Here is a 22,599-nt window from a genome sequence, read left to right on the forward strand (position 1 = left end):
CGGGGCGAGTTTGGCCGCGCGGCTCCGGCCCCGGCACCTGCCGGTCCCCACCCCGCCGACCTTCCAGCTCCTCGCCTGCGACGCTCTCCCTTCGCCCAGGGAAAGCAACAACATCCCGATAACTTGGAGGCTGTGGCGCAACTGGTCTCAACAGCAGAGGCTCACTGAGGCTGCCCGGGTGAGGTAAGTTTCCTGCGCGTCCCCGGCCCCTCCCCCCTAGACTCTCCCGAGCGACTAGCGCTCGGGGGCTCAGTGTTTCTGGTAAAACCTGACGGGTCTCTACCATGTCATTTCGCCAGTCTGCGTTGTGCTGAAGACGACGTGGAGGGGGCGCCCGTGGCCACCGAAGCGGGACCTTGGTTCCTTGGGGGCCACAGCTGCGCGCTCCCCGCTGGTACCCACCGACTGGTCCCCCGGGTCCCCCAGGCCGCAGAGACACTCAGCTATCACTCTGGGCTCACTTAATCTGGAGCCCCTTTCCCTTCTTCGGGGAACCTGCAGAGTTTTGGCAGCAGAAGGAAAGGTCTCTCCACCGCTCTCCCCTGGTACCAAACAGAGGCGAACTTGTTAGGTTGCCCTGGGATCTCAAGAGGGGCTTGTGAGTCGGTGTTCTGGTCATTTCTGGCTCCGGAGCCGGATTGAACAGGTGCGGTATGGTTTCAGCTTAAATGCAGCAGGCGACTTCTGCGTTTTCCAGCTCTCTTCCCCAGCCGGTCAACATGACGCTTCAACATCTGGGGCGGGGGGCAGGAGTGTGGGGCAATGAGAAGGGAGAGTGCCGGGATTTAGTGTGCCATGCCGGTGCCAAGAGTCGCCAGAAGAGAAGACAACAAATGTCTGCTTATCTCTCATCTATACAGATGAGCATGTTGTCATTTCATCACCACCCCCCCACCCCGCCCCCAGCTCGCTGGTCTCTGGTGCCCAGTATGATTGGGTAGAAACCTGTTCTGGAGAAGTTGTTTGGGTAGGTTGATGAATTTTTCATCTATTCTACTGAAATCAGAGCTCCGAACAAGGAAATACTAGTTACTCTGACGCTTTGAAAGGGAGAGTGTGGCAGACCAAAAAACAACACCCCTTACCACTACTACTTGATGACATTCTCTGCCTGCTTGGAACCCTGGATCTAAGGTGAATGATCCTTAGGGGATGGGGTGAGAGAGACAAAGAATGTGTTAATCATGTGCAAGGAAGAAGTGGACCCATATCAGTACTCTCAGCGTTGGTTTGGGAAACCCCTTTTGTCTCGTGAAGAGGCGCATCCATCCAGAGACTTTCCCCCTTGTTTTCGGTGGGGAGGCTGGAGTGTTTTGCAGTTAGTTGTTGGAGTGAAGAAAAGTCAAAGGAGTGGTTTCATGAGGATTCTAATGTGATGAAGTAAATAGTGTTCATGGAAGCTTGTCAGAGCATTCCCAGCTGAAAGGAACCCTAGGAATAAACCTTTCCCATCCAGGTCCAAGCCAGCAGCAGACTGAGCCTCAAGTGTCCTGTAGCATCTCAGCTGAGGGAAAGGGTCGCCTCCCTTTATGTGAACGGAGGCTTATAAGAATTGATGAGAAAGGTGCTACATCTGAGCCTGATGTGTGATCATGTCTTAGTAGGGAAGGAAAACTGCAGAGAACTGAAGGATAAAAACCACATTACATTTATGTACAAATTAAGAAGACTTTAAAGATTTAATTTTAAAATGTTTTTCATTATTCCCATTCCATTTCCCAGGGAGATAGGGCAAAGATTATTAACCACATGTTTATAGGAGAAATGGGAGGAAAAATCAGATTAAGGAATTTATCACTGTAACAAGTGGTTAGTATTAGAGTCACAGCCAGGTTTGCTGTCATAACCCAGTGCCACCTCTGTACTTCTGCCTTTTTTTGTGGTCTGTACAGTCTCACTCTGAGTAACTGTTCACGTTTTACAAATGAGGAAACTGAGGTTTAGATAAGTGGTGGGAGTTTTCTGTGGTGCTACATCTAATTTTGTGGAATTTACAAGGCAAGAACTCATCTCCTTTTGTCTCATGAATTGTTTTGTTTTCTTCCCTTGTTCTATTTCTATTTTGATGAGATACATCTTGGATCCTGTAATGCACCAGAGACTGTTAAACTTGCCAGCTGCTGACCCAGGTTCCAGCTCTAAGTACTACATTTAGATCATCTTACCTCCAAGTCTCAAGTCTCTCATAAAACAAAAGGTTCATATTAAATTATGTTTCTTTTTCTAGTTTTAGGATTCTGTAACGTTGACCAATGTATTTGTAAGCCAATGGTATGGTTTCTTTTAGGGGAATCCAAAGTTTTTTTACCCTCTATCAACTAAGGGATATAACTAATTTATTCCACCTTTAATTTACTCTTCCCTACTTACACCACATCCCACTTGATGATGGGAAAGAAAAATAGAGGTGTGCTTTAGCTTAGTATCTATGTTGATCAGTACTTTTATTTGACTTGAAAATATTGGTGGGCCAATGTGCTCTAAGATGCATGTTGGTTGAATACTCCAAAAGTAAGCTCCGGCTTTTCTTTTAAGATTTGGAACCTGCATATAGTAAGTACTCTGTTGAGTAGCTCTGTTGAATAAATGAAGGAGGTGAATGAAATCATTCATAAGGAAAATATACGCTGTAAAACATAGACAGCATCTCATCGTGTAAATTCCCAGCACATAGGATAGTTTACCTACAAGAGGTGTGTCTTCTGAAGCAGGTACAGGAGCCCATTGTTCTCTTTCCTGAGTTCATCGCATAAAGAAGAGTTTTCCTTTCTCCCTATATGCAGTAGACTCATGCATCTGTATCATGTTCTTTTGTTTGCCTCTCTCCTCTTGTTGTTGGTAATGTATAGCTGGCTAAAATAGGACATTGACTTGTGCCATTTTATGAAAGGGCATACCTTGAGATGAAGGTACCAACTGCTCTTTTTTATATGTGATATTGCATAAATTTCAGCAGATGCTAATACTAATTTGTGGTTTCAGAGGGGAAACCTAATAAAAACAACCTTGTTTCTGTTCCCTTTAAGAATCCTCTTCTCTTCCCACCCCTCCTTCCTTTGTACAGAAAAGTGGTGAGTTTTTGTTTGTTTGTTTGTTTGTTTTATGTCGGGAAAGAATGATGACAAGGAATACAATAGATGGGAAATTTTAACTCCATTTATATAAGGGATTGAGGTATATTCCCTTCTGATAAAAAAAAATTCAAATTGTCACAAGTTTAAAGACACATCTTTCATAAGTAAGAGGATTGAAACTTAGGAGCTAAACTGACTTGCTGGTGGTCACAGGAATGATAGTGGGAGGGGTCAGGGTCATTATGAAATTCCTAAGGAGATTTGTATTCAGAGCTGTGCCAGGAGCTCTATGGTGAAGGCACATGGTTCACTTGTAGAAATCATAGAGGTTAGCAGAAAACTGCAGTTTGCTAGTAATATTTAGAGAATCATTATATTTTTAAATGAGTTAGCACTCATATTTTTAAATTGCTTGTCCATTTAAATACCATTAAGGAGAAAATGTTTGCCCATTCTTGTCTATTCACTATGATTCTCTTACATATATTAGCAGACTCAGAATTAATACTTTGCTGAGCAAGTGCTTGAAGAGAGGGAATTGTTTGTATAGAATCATAAATGTATGCTGGTTTTCTAAGCTTCTCTTCCTGGTAAATAAAGCCAGAAGCAAAAGGTGGCCCTGTCATCCAGCCAGTAAAGTCATAAATATGTATCCATTTAATTTGCATTTGCATTTTGCTTGTACTTTTGTTAAATGGTGAGTCAGAACATTTAATATCCTGGAAAACTGATTTTTTCCCCCTATGGCTAGAGCCTTAAGAGTTATTCTGTGAAACAGCAAGTCCTAAATGTATTTGTTGTGGAAATATTTTCTCTTTGTATAAAGTCCACTTCCTCGAGCTGGAAGGAGTCCTTTTATTTTTTTAGAAGCTGCCCAGTTAGAACTGTACATTATGTAGCTCAGCTGTTCATTTGTGGTCTTATCTATGGATCAGGATGTATTTCTTCTAAATGCCAGGGAAATTGGTAGTGGTGGTGGTGGGGGAACCTGGCATGTGTTTATTTAGGGTTTTCTCCTCCTTTGTAACAAATCAGCTTTAAGCTTAACTTATTGATGAAATTTTTCTAAGTACTGTGTCATAAACAATTAGCAGCCATTATCAAATAATTTTTTTAAGCCAAGTCCTTTCAAAATAAAAGATGAGCCTAGTGAAACAGGGTTGATTTTTGTACATTTCTTCTCGATGGTATCATCTTGTGTAGAGTTTTACCAGAAATCTGGAAAGGAGATGTTCACCCAGGAAATCACATGAATTCTACCCAAATTAGGTTACTTTGGAAAGATTTGAAACATGATGACTAGGACATGGTTGCTTGTTCCATGAGCAAACAGTGTCTTGCTCTTGTCATTTGGAGTTAAGCCCACACTTGAATGAGCAACCTCAGGAAGTGTGCCTTCTCTGGGTAGCCTTCTACTGTACTGTTTGTGGGACTGAGTAGACAACGGGCAGGTAGTTTGGGGGGAGTTTACACAATTGGTGAACAATGAGTTCTTGAGACTCATTTTCCCTAATGTTGTTTATAAAGTCAGTTATGAAATTGCAATGAAATACAAAGCATTGTTTAGAATTGCTCCTCCTCTAAAAAAAAAAAAAGGTTGCATGTCTTCTCGGGGACAGTTAGGCAAGGACTGAAATTGTCAGGACTGGAATCTCAAGAAGCATAATTACCTTGAACTAGAACTAAAGTTCAGAAACAGGAGCATAGAAAGTTCATCTCTTTTGTGAGGAAAAAGGTGACATCTAAGCCTTCTCTACTCAGTAATGCGGAGCTAGGAGTCTAGGGAGGAGAATATTATAGGGGCCATAAGAATATGTTTCTTTACTCTGTGGATAGACTGGCACAAGAAATGCAATAGATTCAACACGTTGCATGATGGGTTTTTAACATTTAATACATGCTTTTCTCCACTTTCCTTTAAAAATTGTGCCTGCATTCAAAATCACATGGTCTTAGCATTTGGTAATAAGGAAACAAAAACAGCAGTTAGAAAATGAAAAGAAATACTGTAACCTTCTTGAGGGAGTAGTTGGAATATCATAGGTATTTGGCAAGTATTTATCAGTGTGAAAGGTTAGGCATCATGTTTTATTTATATTTATATTCTTGGAACTTAGCACTACATCTGGCAAATGGTAAGGATTTAATAAATATACTGAGTAATTCATCTAGATTAATAGTACTCTTCGAAATCTTGGGATGTTCTAATGATTTTAATCTTTTCTGAACCATTTTAGAAATATTAGGCAGGCTGATAGAGACTAGTTTCAGTAGTTTATAGTGGTGCTTCTTTTACTTATTTATTTATTTATTTTGGGTATTGGGGATTGAACCCAGGGGCACTTAACCACTGAGCCACATCCCCAGCCCTTTTTTATATTTGATTTAGAGACAAGGTCTCGCTAAGTTGCCGAGGCTTGTTTTGAACTCAGAATCCTTCTGCCTTAGCCTCCCAAGCTACATGCACTGTGCCTGGCCTTTCATTTTTAGAATTATTAACAGTAGGCATTTGATAGAATCCAACTTTTTAAAACTAACTCAACTAGGAATCATTTTTATTTATTTCTCTTTTTTTAGCAGAAGAGTAATGTACAAAATTTGTCTATTCTTCCTTTAAACATAGTAAACATGTTTTTAAAGCACTGAGAGAGACTTGAATAGTGAGTTTGGCTCAGGGTAATACAGACAAGAATGGACTTGAAAGTCCTCTAAGTTAATCAGTTTAAGTATCATGTCCTAGCCAGGCACAGTGGTACATGCCTGTAATCTGAGCTGCTTGGGAGGCTGAGGCAGGAGGATTATTAGTTCAAAGCCAGCCTCAGCAAAAGCGAGGTGCTAAGCAACTCAGTGATACCTTGTCTCTAAGTAAAATACAAAACAGGGCTAGGAATGTGGCTCAGTAGTCGAGTGTCCCTGAGTTCAATCACTGGTACCCCTCCCCACCAAAAAATGTATCACGTCCTCCTAGGTCTTCTTCAATCATATATCCTTAGAGGGGACCTTCCTCATGAGTTTTGTTCACTTGTCACAATGAATACTTAGATGTTTGTGTATTTCACGTCTTTTTCTGTGACTTATGCCCATACTCACACTGAACCCCAAATTACACAGTCTTTGAGGACAGAGGTCATGGCTCTTTAACACTGTTTTACTAGTGGCTGGCACATAGTAGGTGCTCAGTAAATATTTTTAAAACAGAGCAAGTCTCATCTATCCTGCCAAGATAAAGTGGACTACCACCACAGTCACTAAAGCTTATTTCATTCAGCTATGAAGACAGTATTTGAATGGTTGAGATTCTAATTCTCTGTGTTAGAATGGTGACCCAGACTTCCAGCAGGAAGAAACATTTGTTTATGAATAAATTTTGGCATGATTATGAGTGAAGTGTTCTCCTTATTTAAAGAGCAATTCCTTCATGTACTCTGACATGAATGTTGGAAAACAGAGTAGAAATGACCAAACATTGACTTAAACTTTCCAAAATGTTTAAAACGGGTGCTTCCTATACATAAATCATAAACATACATGTGATTCCAAATGAAGACATCATGGACAATATACAAGGAAAATTCTGTGATATCTTATGTAAAGTTTGCTAATCTCAGCTGGTTTTTCTTTAAACATTAGATATTATCAATAGTCCCATATCTTGGGAGAAGCCAAGACTATGGTTCTCAAAGTGTGGTCCTTGGACCAACAGTGTCAGCATCACTTGGGAGTTTGTCAGAACTGCAAATTCCCTTCCTCTACCTCAAACCAGCTGAATCAGGAACTCTGAGGATGAAGTTCAGACATCTGAGTGTCAACAGACTCCACGTGAGTCTGATACATGCTCAATATTGGCAGTAAACGTTAAACCCGATGTTCAGAGTGTTGACTTCTGGAGTGTTCCGTATTCCCAGATGAATCTCGAGGTGTGCAAAGAAGATGCCATCTGGCAGCTTATCAGAAATACCAGGGAAAAAATGAAAAATTCTCTTTCTGCCAGTCGTGGCTTTTCTTAGAACCATGTGGATCACAAGAGAACAATTTCTTGTGACTGGATTGGGTGACTAGAACTTTAGATAGTATATGGAAAAGGTTCTGATAGCCACCGGCTCTGCCAAGAGGTGCATACCCCAGGATTGGGAGATGATTCAGGGAATGTGGATGATGAGGGTAAGCCCCATGAAAAGATGTATGTTTGGGTTTTGTTTCAATAGGATGCCCAGGTGGGAGGAAAGGTTTTCAGAGCTCGTGATTGTGTTTAGGAGGAAAAACAGTGGTTTTCTGACAGTTCTCAGAGTATTTCAAATCAGTTCAATACACTAGATATTGATGAGTCTTTTAGCTAAGGCAATGCCAGGTGCTAAGGAGTATACCAAAAAGCAAGTACAAATGTGGTCCTTTTAAGGAGATTGATTTGGTTGAGAACTCACTCCATTCCAAGCACTTCTCAAATGGTTTTAGTTTTATTTTCCCCATGTGCCTGCAAGGTGGGCTGCAGCATCCTCCCCCATAGATAGGGAAGTGGAAACCAAGTCAGTTAGCAACTTGCTCATGAGCCCAGAGCCAGTAAGGGATGATGCTAAGTCATCATCTAGTCCTGGGTTTTGTCATTTTAAAGCCCACACTCCTTTGCTCTTATGTACCAGTGTCTCAAATGGAACTTTGGAATAAGAATATGAAAAAGAAAATTGTAAGAGAATATAAAATTTATGTCTGCAACCTAGATGTGTCTGTTTGGCTGACTGGCTCTCTCGTGTTCTCTCTCTCTCTCTCTCTCTCAACTCTGGTCATTCTACACATCCAAGCCCAGAATCTTGATCTTTTCTCTCCATATCTAATGCATTTGAAAGATTCCCTGCTCTGAGGTACACTAGCCACCAAGTCACACAAGCAGAAACTTGGGAGCTTTTCTTGGCTCCATCCTTTTTATCCTTTGCATCTAATCTGTTACCATTTTCTGTTGATCTTGCTCTCTGAAATCTCTCTCATCCATCTGCTTCTCATCATTTCTGTAGATTCCCTCTCAGCTTCTCATCTCTGGTGGATGGTGGCCAGAGCCTCACTGGTCTGCATCCACTGTGACCTTCCTGTAACCCATTACTCATGCTGCAGCCAGTATGCTTAAGATGACTTGAAGGACCTGAAACTCTGCTGACTGGAGCTTTTCCTCCTGTGCCCAGCTGAGCCCTCGTGGAACATTCTAGCCACAAGGGATTTCCACATTGTGGCCTTTTGCACTCCTGCACAGCCTCTGAGCACTTGTTCTTCCAAACAGCAACCTAGCCTGACACTTTGGATCCCCTGGAGTGCAGTCAGGTCCAGGTTCACAAGTACATTCAGCTGCTCTTACAGGTGTAGGACAAAAATTCCACTGTGGCTCTGGGAACTTGCCTAACTCCTCCGCATACCAGGTTTTTAAGGTGCTCTGAAATTTCTAAGGTACACTCATTTATTCTAACAAGGAACTAAAAACTACTGCCCCCAGCCACAGTTGGTAATATACTAGGGTTATTACAGTCCCAGCATCATGTTTGTGGCCACTGTAGCAGAGATGTGTTGCAACCACAGGCTGGGGATAAAATGCAATGCTCTTCCAAGAGGTGCTACCTCTGCCCCTTGGGTGGGCTTAACCTGGCCGCTCTGGGGAGAAGGCTCAGGTTACTTTGCACAGCTGGCAGTGTCAATAAAGAAGCATGGTTTGAAATCCACTTTCTGTACTTCCTCATAGTGGAAAACAGTTGAAATAGGTGGAGGAAAGATTCTCTGCATGGTTGGGGATTGGTCTGGTGAGAGAGACTCACTTAGATCTGCCTCAGACTATTCAGTGCCTCCCAGTGGGCCTGGAATAAAGATTTAGATCACTGATGTGGTTTCAGGGGCCCATACAGTCTGGGTCCTGCCTAGCTCAGGTGTACCACTCTGCCCCTCACTGTGTTCGGCCACACTGAGCACCTCCCTAAAGTCCATGTGTGACTCCTTCTGGGGAGTTCTTTACCTTGGTTGACCATGCATCAGATCAGTTCTAAGGGTACTTTTGGAAGAAGGCTTTCACCACCTACCCAGTCTAGGATAGGGCCAGCAGCTCTGATTGCAGGATTCATTTGGACCCATCTGGTCCTAAGTATCAGGAGAGTGAAGTCCCCATCTGTGAGCTTCTTCTCTAGTGCATCCTTAGCAGTTAACATAGTACCCACACATATAAAGCTTCATTGATTAAATAATTCAATAAATTCCAGCACTTGCACACAAGTCCTTTTTGTAAATTTTTAATGAAGAAAGGAAACATATAGAGATCACAAATGAACCACCTTGTACTGTTGATCCTGCCCATGGACTTTCTGTGACTTTCTTTACCACCACTGAATCACAGAGCTGTCATGCTCAGCCTTTCTGCAATGGTAACTGTAACTCTTACTCCCAAGAAATGTTACCCCCAAATTCTGATTCGAAATACTTTGGAATGGACACTGTTGTCCTTGTTTACCTCTGGGGAGGTGAACTGGCTCAGAGTGTGGGACGCAGAGATGGGAGGGAGGCTTCTCATTACAGACCATTTTTTAACCTCTTTGAACCCTATGTATGGATTGCTCACAATTATAAAAGTAAAAGGGAAGTCATCACAAGGGATGCAAAGAGATGGGAATCTGAGTTATTTAAAGAAAAGAAGATAGAGGTATTATACAAAGGAGGCTGCCCTCAAAAAATGCTTGTCTTTAAGGATAACTTTTTACTTACTCTGCACATTGTTGGACAGTCATGTGGCTTCTGCTTAAGGGGATTCCACAGCATACAACAGGACTTAAAATCAAGTTTGCCTGATTGCTCTCATCCCAAGACATATCATTTAATCTGAATATAAAGGTCAGTATAACCTAATTCTTCAAGAGCAAAGCAGTTGTGGAGGACGGGTGAGTTGGAGCTTTCTCTGAACATCTAGGTGTCTTTAGGATTGGAATAATGGACAGGATTGTAGCATCATGTAGAGATTGGTTGATACAAATTGGCCTGGCTGAAGCTTGCATTGAATCTCTGCATGTGGCTTTGTCAGCTCCTCTGTCATACCTGAACAGCAAATAAAAGTGAAATACCAACCTGTCTGAGCTCAGGCTGTTGTTACAAACTACCACAGATTGGGTAGCTTATTAAAAACAGAAATTTATTTCTCACAGTTCTAGAGGCTGGAAGTCTGAGATCAGCTTGCCAGAATGGTCAGGTTCTGGTGACGGCTACCTTCTGGGCTGCAGACTGCCTACTTCTCATTATATCTTCACATGGGAAAAGAAAGGAGGGAGGGTGTTTTAGGCTCCCTTTATTAGGACACTGATCCCATTCCTGAGGGCTCTGCCCTCATGACCTAGTCACTGTCCAAAGGCCACATCATCTAGTGCTATCACATTGTGATAGTAACATTGTGGTTACGATTTCAATATGAATTTTGGGTAGATATAGTTGGTCAGTTTATGGCCCAGTTGGTGCTTTATAAAAAACATATTCTTTATTGACACATATAATATATAAAATAAAATCAAAACAAAGGTTTCATGAAACAGCCCTCAACCATACTACATGACATGTGCCCTGTCATTTATGATATGTTCCTTTTCACCGCACCCACCACCTTCCAATCACTGGTCATGACCCACCAAGTAGATTTCATTCTCCATTAAAGGGTTCTGAGATGTGCAGTTCAGGAAGCATGAGTAACATCTTTGGTCCCCTCCATGCTTCTTGTGAGTTGTGCTCTATATCCTGTGCCATGATACCATGTTCAGTGCTCTTCCTATGAATTCATGGAGGATTGTGGTTAATGACTACCTACAGACTCTTCCTGCAAAGTTTTTTGTGGAGAAAGCCTGGTGAGACTTGGAAAGCAGGCACCTGATAGAATGTAAAGGAGAGTGGTCCTTGAGGCTGCCATATTTGTTACACAAGACTGAAAAACTTTAATAATGAAAGCCTATAAATAGGGGTATATCTATATTTTTTCATACAATGTTCACCTTAAAGTTTATGTTCATTTATTTTAGCAAGAACCAATACTGTCATTCTTAGTGTTACACGTAAGTTAAAAATGTTAAGCATAATTTGAAAATGTTATTATTTCTTTCTACCTGAAGTTCATTGAGACTTCCAGCCTGCTGTTTTTAATGGGCCACCCAAACACAAAACAAAAAGAGATCAACCAGGGCACTAAGGCCGGGTTTCTCAGACCCTTTGGGCGGGGTGTTTCTCTTCTAGAACAATGTTCTGTTTACAAAGGATTTGTGTGTGATTTTTTTTTTTTAAGTGCCAACATGTACTATGGCCAATTTTTCAACAGAAAAATTTTCCCAAAGCTGTGACATCTTTCCCTAATTTTTTACGAAATCTTACAGAAAAGAGTAAGTCTGATGATTTAAGATGTGTTCGGGGTTGCAAGGCTCTTTGCCCCACATCAAATGACAGGGATTTTTTTTTTTTTTTAAAGTTTTGAAACTCTTACCTGCCTTTTATAAATTGATTTGAAGGGGCTTTGCTTCTAAGGCTTTTAGCAATGAGCCTCTTCACTAATGTTTTGATATTGAGAATCTGTTGTGATCATGGGAACCACATGATAACCATACTGTCTTAACTGTGGTTGCACTAAAGACTCCTATTATTCTTTTTGATTAGTATTTTTTTAAAGGGTGGGAAGAGTTTTTGAGGGAGGCCCTCAAGAATTTTACTTGTAAATCCAGTAAGCTTGGGTTTTTTTTTTTCTTTACTTAATTCATTGGCCAGTGCTTTAGTTAGGTTTTCATTGCTCTGCCCAAAATGCCTGACAAGAACAACTTAGAGGAGGAAAAGTTTATTTTGGCTCAGTTTCAGAGGTTCAGTCCACAGTGGGCTGACTCCACAGCTCTAGGCCTGAGGTGAGGCAGAACACCATAGTTGATGGGCTTGGCAGAACAAAGCTCAAGGCAGCCAGAAAGCAGAGAGGGGGTAGGGGAGGAAGGGGCCTTCTGCCTACAGGTGCCACCCAGTTTGCCTGTTCAAACTAGGAGGGAGCCATCAGGTCACGGCTCTCGTAATATAATCATTTCACTTCTGAATAGTCTGGCATTCACATAGGATCTTCTGGGCACACCTTGTATCCAAACCATAACACCCAGTGAAGAGCATGTTTTCCTTACATTCTGATTTTAGGCTGTTCAGATACAAAAAGTGCTACCTTTTAAATTTGAGATAGGCAGTTTACTTTTTTTTTTTTTTTTTTTTAATATTGATGGTGAGTTTACTGCCTTCTGGTCTAAAGCAGGATTTCATAGACTTTTCAATTCACTTAGTGATAGTGGTAAGTGATAATTATGTTGATGACAGTTTCATTTTCAATGTGTTGTCACTTTGTAGATTATAGATTACCAAAGGTCTTCTCTATCCCTTGAAGAAATTGCAGAGAAGAATTCTCCAAATTTTCTTGATTTCCATCTTCCATTGGCAAATCTACCATAAAGCAAGTAAGGTGAATACTAAAACATTAACTTATTTTTAAAAGAGTGATGTGAACTAGAGTCTTCTTAGGCTTTTGGACTCATTATATTAAAATGAAAAAACAATTATGTCATGCTTCGGCAAGCTATTTTTAAATGATGCCCTTTTATTGTTTTTCCCAAGATAGATAGTTGAGACAGAGTGGAGAAGATTGATGGAGAGTAGAGCAAATGGGAAATCAATCACCCATGCTAAGGGTTAAGAGAGAAACATGACTTTTGTTTGTGTTTGTTTATAGAAGGCAGAATGGAAATTCAGCTTGTAAGATTTGTGTACAGTTGGGCTTCATTATTTAGCTTAGCAGTTTCTCAGAAACTCCCTCTCCTACATGGCAGTTTATAATGTAAACATGATGCATCATTTCCTTTTGTGCAAACTCTCTACAAGGAATAGTCATTTCCACATATGTCAGAAGACTTGTAGAAGCTTTCTGGAACTGAGTGTTGTGTATCCTGCACATGTGCCTGACAGCTCCAGGGATGATCATCAACACTCCCTCACATTACATCTGTATTTGTTTCTTCATTTGTCTGCCTCCTTCACTGAAGCATAAACTTTCACTTTGTCTTGTCCACTCCCATATCCCCAGGGCTTAGAGTAGTGTCCAGCATGAAGGTGGCCTGCAATTAACATTGCTTTAAGCTATCTGAATGAATTTGTATGTCTCTACACATAAGAAGGCATGAGATTATACATCTTCTTAGTGTGTTGGAGCCATATGATATGATAACAGGCAGAGTAGGTGTGGGTACAAGGAGATAAGCTGGAGGGGTTTGTTGGTACCCTACCATGCACTTCTCATCAGCTGTGCTAAGTGGCCTAAACTTTGCTTCTACAAGCAACGAGGCAACAGCAAGAAGAGATTCACGGCCAAGTGATTAGCTCATGTTTTGTTTTAGGTCAGTCACCTGGGCTATAGTTTAGAGCTGAAGTAGAAGGGAAAGAAACTGGAGGCAGTAAGGCTAATTGTGGAGAAACACAGACCTGAGTTTGAGTAGTGAGGATGAGGAAGTGTGAGCAAATTTGAGATTGAGTGGAGAGCATTTTTAGGATCTGGTGACTCACTTAGATGTGAATGTTGAGGGAATTGCATGAGTAGAAGAAGGTGAATCTCTGGCTTTTGGCTTGAGGAGATAGAGAAATTGGGGAGTAATGCTCAACCGGGTGAGAACACTTAGTGTGTTGGAGCCATATGATATGAGAGGCAGCATAGATAGGGTGACAGATGCAGGGGGCCTGTAATGATGAGTCCTGTTTTGGACTTGGATTTGAGATGCTGGTGGGATGTTGAGGTAGGATGTGGCAGTAAGGAGAGTGGTCCATGAGGGAGATGATCACTATGTTTGGTCAGGTGCTCCAGGCAGTGATAGGATTGAGACACCTGCAGGACATCAAGTGGAGTCTGGAAGGCAGCTGTGTCTGAGTGTGGATATAAGCAGAGAGATCAGGACGGAGACACTGTCACTTATTCAAACCATGAGATTAAATCAGACTCCCTGAGAAAGCTGTGTAATAGGAGAAAATATCATTCCATGATTTTCATTTGCAATTTCATTTCTCCATACCTTCATTCATTCTTTTTTTTCCTTAATGAATCTTCTTCCATTTTCCTCTCTGCATAGTGAAATGGCATTTGATTTTCATGATGTCACATACATCCCATTATTCGTGGACCTCTCTGATCCCCACACCTGCTTCCCCAGAAATTTCTCCAGCACACATTGTCTTTGGCATTCTTGTTCTTGTGACTCTTGGAGCCTTCCCTTGAGGCTCACTTGTCACTTGTTCTCAGCTTATCTCTCCAAGCAGACTCCTGTCCTGACAGCAGGGACCACATCTTTTCCCACTCAATGTTCCCACCCAGCCTAACGGTCCCCATGCCCTCTACACACTAGCTGCTGCTGCTGCTGTTGCTACTGCTTTTCGTGGATTATTTTTTTTTTATTCCCCTTTAAAACAATGAAAGAAAAAGATGAAAATCTCAAGTTCTGTAAGGGTTTTTATCAGTTGATGTACCTTGAATTAAACAGTGTCTGCATCGCATGTTCACAGCTGAATGTTGTATTTCTCAATAAAAAAGAAACTGGAGTATCAAAAAGGTCCACAAAACCAGTTTAGAATTCTTATCATTTGTCTTCTTCATTATTTTAACCTTTAGAGGAAGAGAGTATATCTTTTGACAGTTCCCCTCTACCTACTGCAGCTTGTTGAAAGCAGTTTATCTTCTGGTCTCATTGGGCCAAACTTCCTGTGTTTTTAAATGACATTTTGCATGTATTTGCACAAGCTGAATTTGGATGCAGTGAGAGCTTTGGTTCAAGACACAGGGATTTTGATTCATCCAGCCTGTGCTGACACTTTGGTGACCTTTGGTCAAGTGACTTGACCTCTTTTGTGTCTTTTTCTTTTCCTCATCTGTGGAATGAACGTCTATACACAGGCTCCTGACCTCCATCAAAGGCACATTGTGAGGTCAGATGGAAGATGGCCTTTGAGGTCCTTAGAACAAAAGTATCACACACATTAGAGAATTTATTTTATAGGAACTACAAAAACAGGTCATGCTCAGGGCAATCACCTTCATAGCCAGATGTGAGCAGATCTAAGCTGAGGGGTTCCCCAGAAAGAAGAATGTTCCTCTTCTTTCCACAGAGGACAAGGGTTCAAGTGGGACACTTAACTGAAACATACCCTCAACCTAGATAAGGAAAGCAATGTGCTTTTATCTTTAAAAAAGAAGACAATCTTAGATGTGGAAGTTTATTGAAGGATGCAAAGTTCATGGTTACTTGGTATAGAAAAAGAATGCTGGTAGCCAGCAATTAATTTGTATGATAGGATCCAAAGTAGGATTTGACACTCGAACTATTAAATAAGCTCATTGTTCATTCCATTTAGATGGTATAGTCTGTGGGTGTCAACTTAACATACCTTGCAGAGCACCTAATGCCATGTCTTGCATGCAGAGATTATCTGGGTTTTAAGTAGTGCTGGTATTGAGATGGAATATAAGGATCTCCCAGAAAGCGCTTTTAACACCTATGGAATCTTTAAGGTTGTTGGAATTAAGTTGTTAAATCCTAATGAAAACCTCAGTTAGTAATAGACATATATAGTCTGATGGCCTATGTCAATTGACAAAGGTATCTAAGTGGAGTTACTAAATGGATAATACCAGATTTAAAATGAGGGAAACCAAAGAGTTTAAAGGCATCAGCATAGGGGTCATGACATGACATTTTAGTCACTATAAGAAATGACCAAAATCTGTTTATTTGGCCTGGCAGTGAGTACAATGGCATAATCATAACCATAACAGTGACTTTTTTGGTTTTTCTGCCCTGGGAGTCAAATATTGAGTATTTGGTTCTGACTATAGGTTGTATGCTGACAGAATGTGGGATGTGGAAGAATAAAGGAAAGCTGCTAATATCCTCATTTCCTGGGATCGGGGAGTGAGATATAATTGTTGAAGTTGGTGGAATTCCAGAGTTGCTGTGCCATCTTGCATTCACACTGACGGCACAGGAAGGTTCCGATTGGTCCACATCTTCATTCACACTTTTCATGGTCAATCTTTTTCATGTTAGACATCCTGATAAATGTATTGTTATGGCTCATTGTGTTTTTATATTGAGTTTTTTAAATGGCTAATCAGGTTTAACTTTTTTTCATGTGTTTATTTTCTATCCTTATAGTTTTTTTGTTAGATGTTAAGCTCATTTATAGTAAGTTTTTTGTAGTATGCATAGAATTTTTACATCGATGATTATGTTGTTCTACATGTAAAGACAGTTTTACTTCAGAACTAAAGTTGGCAAAACACAAATGAATACTTGAATACTTAAAATTGCAGAGGCACTACACAGAAAAATCAAAACAATAATATATTAAACTTTGGGTGGAGGACAGAGTCGTATAAGGATTCAGACCTAGAGATCTAAGCATGTTATGAAGAATTGTGAAAATAATCAACAAGAAGCCAAAGCAGAAAATTCTAAAAATAGTTGTCTTGGGAAAATGGAATTGGCAAGGATAGGAAAAGTAAAAGAGAAAAAGGGAGAGAGAGAGAGAGAGAGAGAAGAGAAGAGAGAAGAGAGAAGAGGAGGGGAGGGGAGGGGAGGAGAGGAGAGGAGAGGAGAAGGGAGGAGGGGGAGGGAGAGGGATAAGGAGAGAAGGTAGATCCTTCTGGGGCACACCTCCAGTAACCTACTTCCTCCAATTAGGTCCTCCCTCCCAGTAGTCCATTCATCCATCAATGGATTAATCCATTGATGAGGTTAAAAACTTCAAGATCCAATCACTTTCACAAAGTTCTAACCTTGAACGCGAGACTGAGTTACATTCTAGATCAAAATCTTAACAAGAATGGAAACTGAATGTTATGAAATAAGAAAAAATGGAAAGTTAATCTATGGTTAAAGAGTTCTCTATAAAGGAAAGATGGAAGAAAGGAAGGTTGGTCCTACAATTACAGTCCTGATGAGTATCTAACACTGACATGGATGCTTCCTGCAGTCCAGGAGCTTCCTAACTAGTAAATGTGCAATAACTTGCTTGATAATTACAGCAACCCTTAGGATAGTTATCACCATTTTATAGATGAGAAAACCAATGATCAGAAGTACTAGGTGCATTATTTGAGGTGACATAGTCAGATTTCAAAACCACTTTGTTCAGCTTCAGAGCTATTTCTCTAACCTAAGTCATTTTATATGTATCATGGAAGGACAGTGACTGTGACACCCTATTTTATGTATAGTGGGTGCTCCTTGATCCTAGAATGATTTGATTTGTTCTTTGAGCCCATTTCCTAAAGAAGTACTTAATTTAGTTCATTCATAATTCAGCAGATATTCAAATACCTATTAACACAGTTCTGGGTACAAAGATTATTCCTTTCTAGTTGGAAGGACCAATGAAACAGAAACACAAATGTATAATTTGATGCAGTATGCCACAGAAAAAATAAATCTGGATAAGAAATACAAGATGACTTATAGGGAAATGAAGCTGGTTAGGACAAGTGGTGATCTTGGTGGTGGTGATGTGTTGATGTTAGGAAGGAAGATTGGGGAACTCCACTCTGGAGACATGGCACATGAAGATTATCTGAGTCCCTTCAGTTGCTATAACACAGTTTCGTTGATTGAGTGGCTTAAATATTAGATCTTTGTTTCTTCCAGCAATGAATGCTGGAGGGTCCCAGATCATGATGCTGATAGATCCAATGTGTGACTTCCTGACTTGCACATGGCCATTTTCTCATTGTATTTTCAAATGGCAGAGAGGGAGGAAGCAAGTTCTCGTCTCTAGTATAAGGACACTAATCCCATTCATGAGAGCTCCACCTTTATGACCTAATTACCTCCCAAAGATCCCACCTCCTAATAGCATTGAGTCGGGGGTAAGAATTCCCACATATGAATTGAGGACTATCCAAATATTTAGTTTATAATGTAGACCTAAATGACATGTAGAAAAAAAACCCCTGCAGATATGGAGAAAAGAAGGAATTGTAAGAGTGAAATTAAGAGGCAAAGCTTGTTTGGCCTGTTTGAAACACTATAAGGAAGTTAGTGTATTCTAAGGTGGGAGAGGTGAGGAGAGGGCGGGTTACTTGAGGACAAGACAAGTAGCTCCTTATAAACCACATGGTGACTTTGGGTCTTAGAGGGTTGAGTGAAAGGAAAGGCTATCCAACGAGAACTTCTTGTCCTATATCTCATGAGGAGGAAGTATTTCAAGAAGACCACTTCACTATCCAGTAAAAGTTTGAATGAATTAACTACTAGAGAAGTCCTCTATGAGCAAGTGAAAATGATGGCATTAAATAGTAATATGTACCATCTTAAAAGGTGGTTTATTGGCTGGGACGGTATTTCAGTTATAGCTACATAGAGATAACAATTCATGGCACAGTTACTGATTGTTTCCTACATTTAATGGCATTAATACATTTAACCACCATTAAAAAAAATGGTCTTTCTTAGCTATAAAATAATAATTGCAAGGATACGTTAGGATATTGGTTTATGGGGAGGTGTGTAAAGAGAGTTAAAGAATTAGTTTGAATTTAAAATGTTTGGATAACTGGAAATACTAAATATATTCATGTTCTTAAATTTTTCTTATAAAAAGTTTGTTGGTTTATATGCTTGAAACAAATATTTTTAAATCAATGATTATTGAAGAGTAAGAGTAAATTCTTAATTTGTTATCTAGATAACAGAAACAATTTATTTTGTATATATTAAAAATCTCTAGTTTAATTTACTTATCCAAAATATAGATGGAAGATAATTTCTTAACATGTTCAATCATAATAAAAAATTATATTAGAACCAAAAAGCTAAGTTTTCAAAAAAAGCAATGAAATAGAGAAAATATTTATATGTATACATACACATAAAATTAATATTCGGATTGTAGAAGATATATAATTATGTAACAACTAGTTTTTATTTGGATAAATGGACAAAGGTTTAAGGACTATCAATTTTTTTAAATATTTATATTTTAGTTGTAGTTGGACACAATACCTTTATTTCACTTATTTATTTTTATGTGGTGCTGAGGATCGAATCCAGGATCTTGCACTTGCGAAATGAGCGCTCTACCGATGAGTCACAACCCCAGCCCAAGGACTAACATTTTTACACATAAGAAAAACCAATGCGAAAGTAGTCATTCATAATTGTTAAAGAAATACAACCAAGGTAACTGAGATTTAAAAAATAAATTAAAATGGTAAGTAACAAGGTTGATATGGCTGCATATTGATAGAATTGCATACTAGCACATGATTATTATCACTCACCAGTATATCCCTGGGTTCATCCCCAGCACTTAAATCTATCAATCAATTATAAAAAAATCAGTGTATACTATCTAAAGAGTACCAACAATATTTAACAAAAGTCATTGGACTGAACATACCCTTTGATCCAGTAATTTCTCTTTTTGGTTGGGGAGGTGGGAGGGTCAAAGGAAAAAAAATGTTGTTAGAACAATGTTAATTATAATAACAAAAGGCTAAAAATAACTCCAAAATCTAACATTTGGAGAAATGATTAAACTATGATCTCTCATAACAATAGAATAGTATTTCCAGATACAATATTATGGAGAAATCTATTTAAAATAAGTGAAGAGATACATAAATATATGAAAAATTGTTTACAGTTAAGTGCATTGAGGAAGGCCAGAAAGCATAGAGTACTTAGGCACGTTTGATTGTGCTTCTCTTTTTATTGTGCATTTTGTTACATATGAATATGATATAAAGAATATAATTCAGTTAATGAAAGGATATCACAGGATGTAGAAAATTATACACAAGACCAACATGATTTGGAGCATCTGAGGCCCACAGACAGGAACTGGGATGAGGTCTACTCTGCTTCCAGTACAGGTAAGCATAGCAGAAGAAATGCCCTTTGAGATTTACTGGAAATAACATTGATTCCCAAAGAGAGAGCCATGTCAGCAGAGATTTATTTTGGGATTAAAAACCTACTTTAAAGAAAGGTATAGACTTATTATGACAGCCCATATCCAATTACAACATTTAAAAAAATTTTCTCTACAAAAGCCAATCTCTCATTTCTTAACAGCTAGCATACTTTGATGTCATGTACAACTAATTCCAGAAAAGCAGAGAATTTCAGTAAGCCCGTGGAAGCCATTGTAATGAAGTTTGACCTGGGCTGCGTTGAGAAATAAAACCTTTGACCTCTTCACACCAGCTTGTATTGGAGTAGAACAATAAATTCCAGAGAATTCATTAGGTCCTTAAAACAGGTGGTGTTAGTCTATATGCTAAGTTTAAATACGAATCAACTAGTTTGAAAACAAGAAAAGGGTTAATGGATCCCAGCATTGTTTTGAATTAAAAATTTTTTTTGTGTGGTGGTATCATATGTATGTCTCCTCTTTTCACAAGAAAAGATAATCTGAGTGGGGGCCAGATAGGCTACTAGTTTCCTTGAAGTCTCAGTTGATATCTGTTCTACCCTACTGATCCTTCAATTATTAACAAGTAAACATATGGCTTCTGTAGACAAGCCCATGGATCCCTTTCATTATATATGATAATTTGATTTCAAGGGTCATATGCCATGATCCAGAGGTACTTGAGAATCTTAGAGGTTATTCTAGAATTCTTGATGTTAAAAGGTGTCATATTACAATTTAACATCAGTTTATGAGTATCTGTAGCACCCATATGATTTCTGATATTATTGATGTCTAGATAAGATGTGTATCTTTTCTGGGAAAAGTGGGAAGAAGCGAAGTTGTCATTGCACTAGACAGGTCTGAGGTGATTTAGTCCCTTTGTCTTCCTAACAAAAAACCATCATCTTAAATGAGGCTAGTGATAACCTACTTCAGTGGATTATTAAGAGAGTTACTGTTATGGTTTAGATACAAGGTGTCCCCCAAAAGGCTCATGCATGAGACAATGCAAGTAGGTTTAGGGGTGAAATGATTGGGTCATGAGAATCTTTTGTGAACAAAAGACCTGACAAGATCAATGCCATTCCTCAGGACCCAAGGTGATGTAGAATGTGGTGGCAGTACTTCTTCCTGGGTGTTATGTTCCCAGCTACTTTCCTTTACCACACCCTTCTGCCATGATGTTCTGCCTTGGGTCCTGAAGATTGGAGTCACCATCTATGTATGAATGGAGACCTCTGAAACCGTGAGCTCCCAAATAAACGTTACCTCCTAAAATTATTCTTGTCAGGCCTTCTGGTAACAGAAGCGAAACAGCTGACGAAAACAGTTACTGAATGAAGGAATACAGTGGGTAGAACTAAGTAAATGATGCTTCGTTCACTTTCTATGTGCAAAGCTTTTTATAAGGTACCTAGGGTGAAGGGGATAACATTAAGATAGAGGGACTGGTGTGAGAAAGCAATTGCTAAAACAAATCTATTGTAAGGAAGTATATAATAGGTTAAGGGAGTTGAGCACACAGCTCAATTAGGGAAAGACTGTGCAGTTAAAAGAAGATGCTGAATGTGTTTGGCATTAGGGTAAAAGCCAACCCTAGTGTTCTAAAGTAAGCCTTTGAGGTTAAGTGTGTGTGATGGTTTTCTATATAGATTTGAAGACAGGCTGGTGCACAGGGCAAACCCTGGCTGTGAAATTGCTTTAAAAAGTGATATAATGTTAGAATTTTGCCCTTAGCTTTTGAAAATTGCCTCTTTCCCACTGTGTTTCAGGAAGTTTGTCATCATAAGCCAACTGCAACCCTTTTTATAATATGGGTGGAAGGAGGTATAGGAAGCCTTGGGAATGACTTTCATCTCCTTCCAGCTGGTCTTTGTCTTCCAGGAATCCCGGCACCTCCCCCACAGAGCCATTCAATGGGGTTCCTGTGAGCCAGTCCCAAAGTAGTTTTGCTTGCTTGCAGCTTCTGAAATCCTTCCATGACAACAGAATAAATAGTGAGCTAGAGGAGATAACCATTTTATTTATACCTCTCTATGGAAAGTAACATCTTTCAATGTGTATTTTTCACTAATTTGTAGGTATCTTCACTTTTCCTCTTGGATTATAAATTCCTTAAGGAAATAAGGGTTTCATTTGATTTTCAATAAATAAAGTGTTGTTGAAAAGAATTTCTTTTACTTTAAAGTCTTGACAACTGTTTGAGTTACGTGGGTCTCTTTGTTTGCTTGTTTAAAGAGATGTTCAAGATTATCTGAAACTATGCACAGATGGTCCTCAACTTATAATGGTTCAATTTAGAAATTTTCTACCTTATAGTGGCATGAAAACATACCTGTGCAGGGCATAGTGGTGCACACCTGTAATCCCAGCAACTGGGGAGGCTGAGGGAGGAGGATCACAAGTCCAAAGCCAGCCTCAGCAACTTAGCAAGGCCCTAAGCAACTTGGCAAAAACTCTGTCTCAAAATAAAACACAAAAAGGGCTTGGAATGTGGTTCAGTGGTTAAGTACCCCTGGGTTCAATCCTCAGCACCACATAAAAATAAATAAGTAAAATAAAAGGT

The 22,599-nt window shown here is 39.7% G+C and overlaps 1 protein-coding gene across 3 annotated transcripts in view; it reads left to right on the forward strand.

Annotated features, from left to right (window-relative positions):
* Window positions 1-6: 6 nt before the first annotated feature.
* Pip5k1b (phosphatidylinositol-4-phosphate 5-kinase type 1 beta) overlaps window positions 7-22,599 on the forward strand; it is a 293,002-nt gene continuing 270,409 nt past the window's right edge. For all 3 annotated transcript variants that reach the window (XM_048806865.1, XM_048806868.1, XM_048806866.1), the window contains exon 1: window positions 7-183. The gene's annotated coding sequence lies outside the window, so the exon portion shown is untranslated. The remainder of the gene's footprint in view (window positions 184-22,599) is intronic.

Source organism: Marmota marmota, unplaced genomic scaffold, assembly GCF_001458135.2.
Source record: "Marmota marmota marmota unplaced genomic scaffold, marMar, whole genome shotgun sequence".
Classification (NCBI taxonomy): Eukaryota; Metazoa; Chordata; class Mammalia; order Rodentia; family Sciuridae; genus Marmota; species Marmota marmota.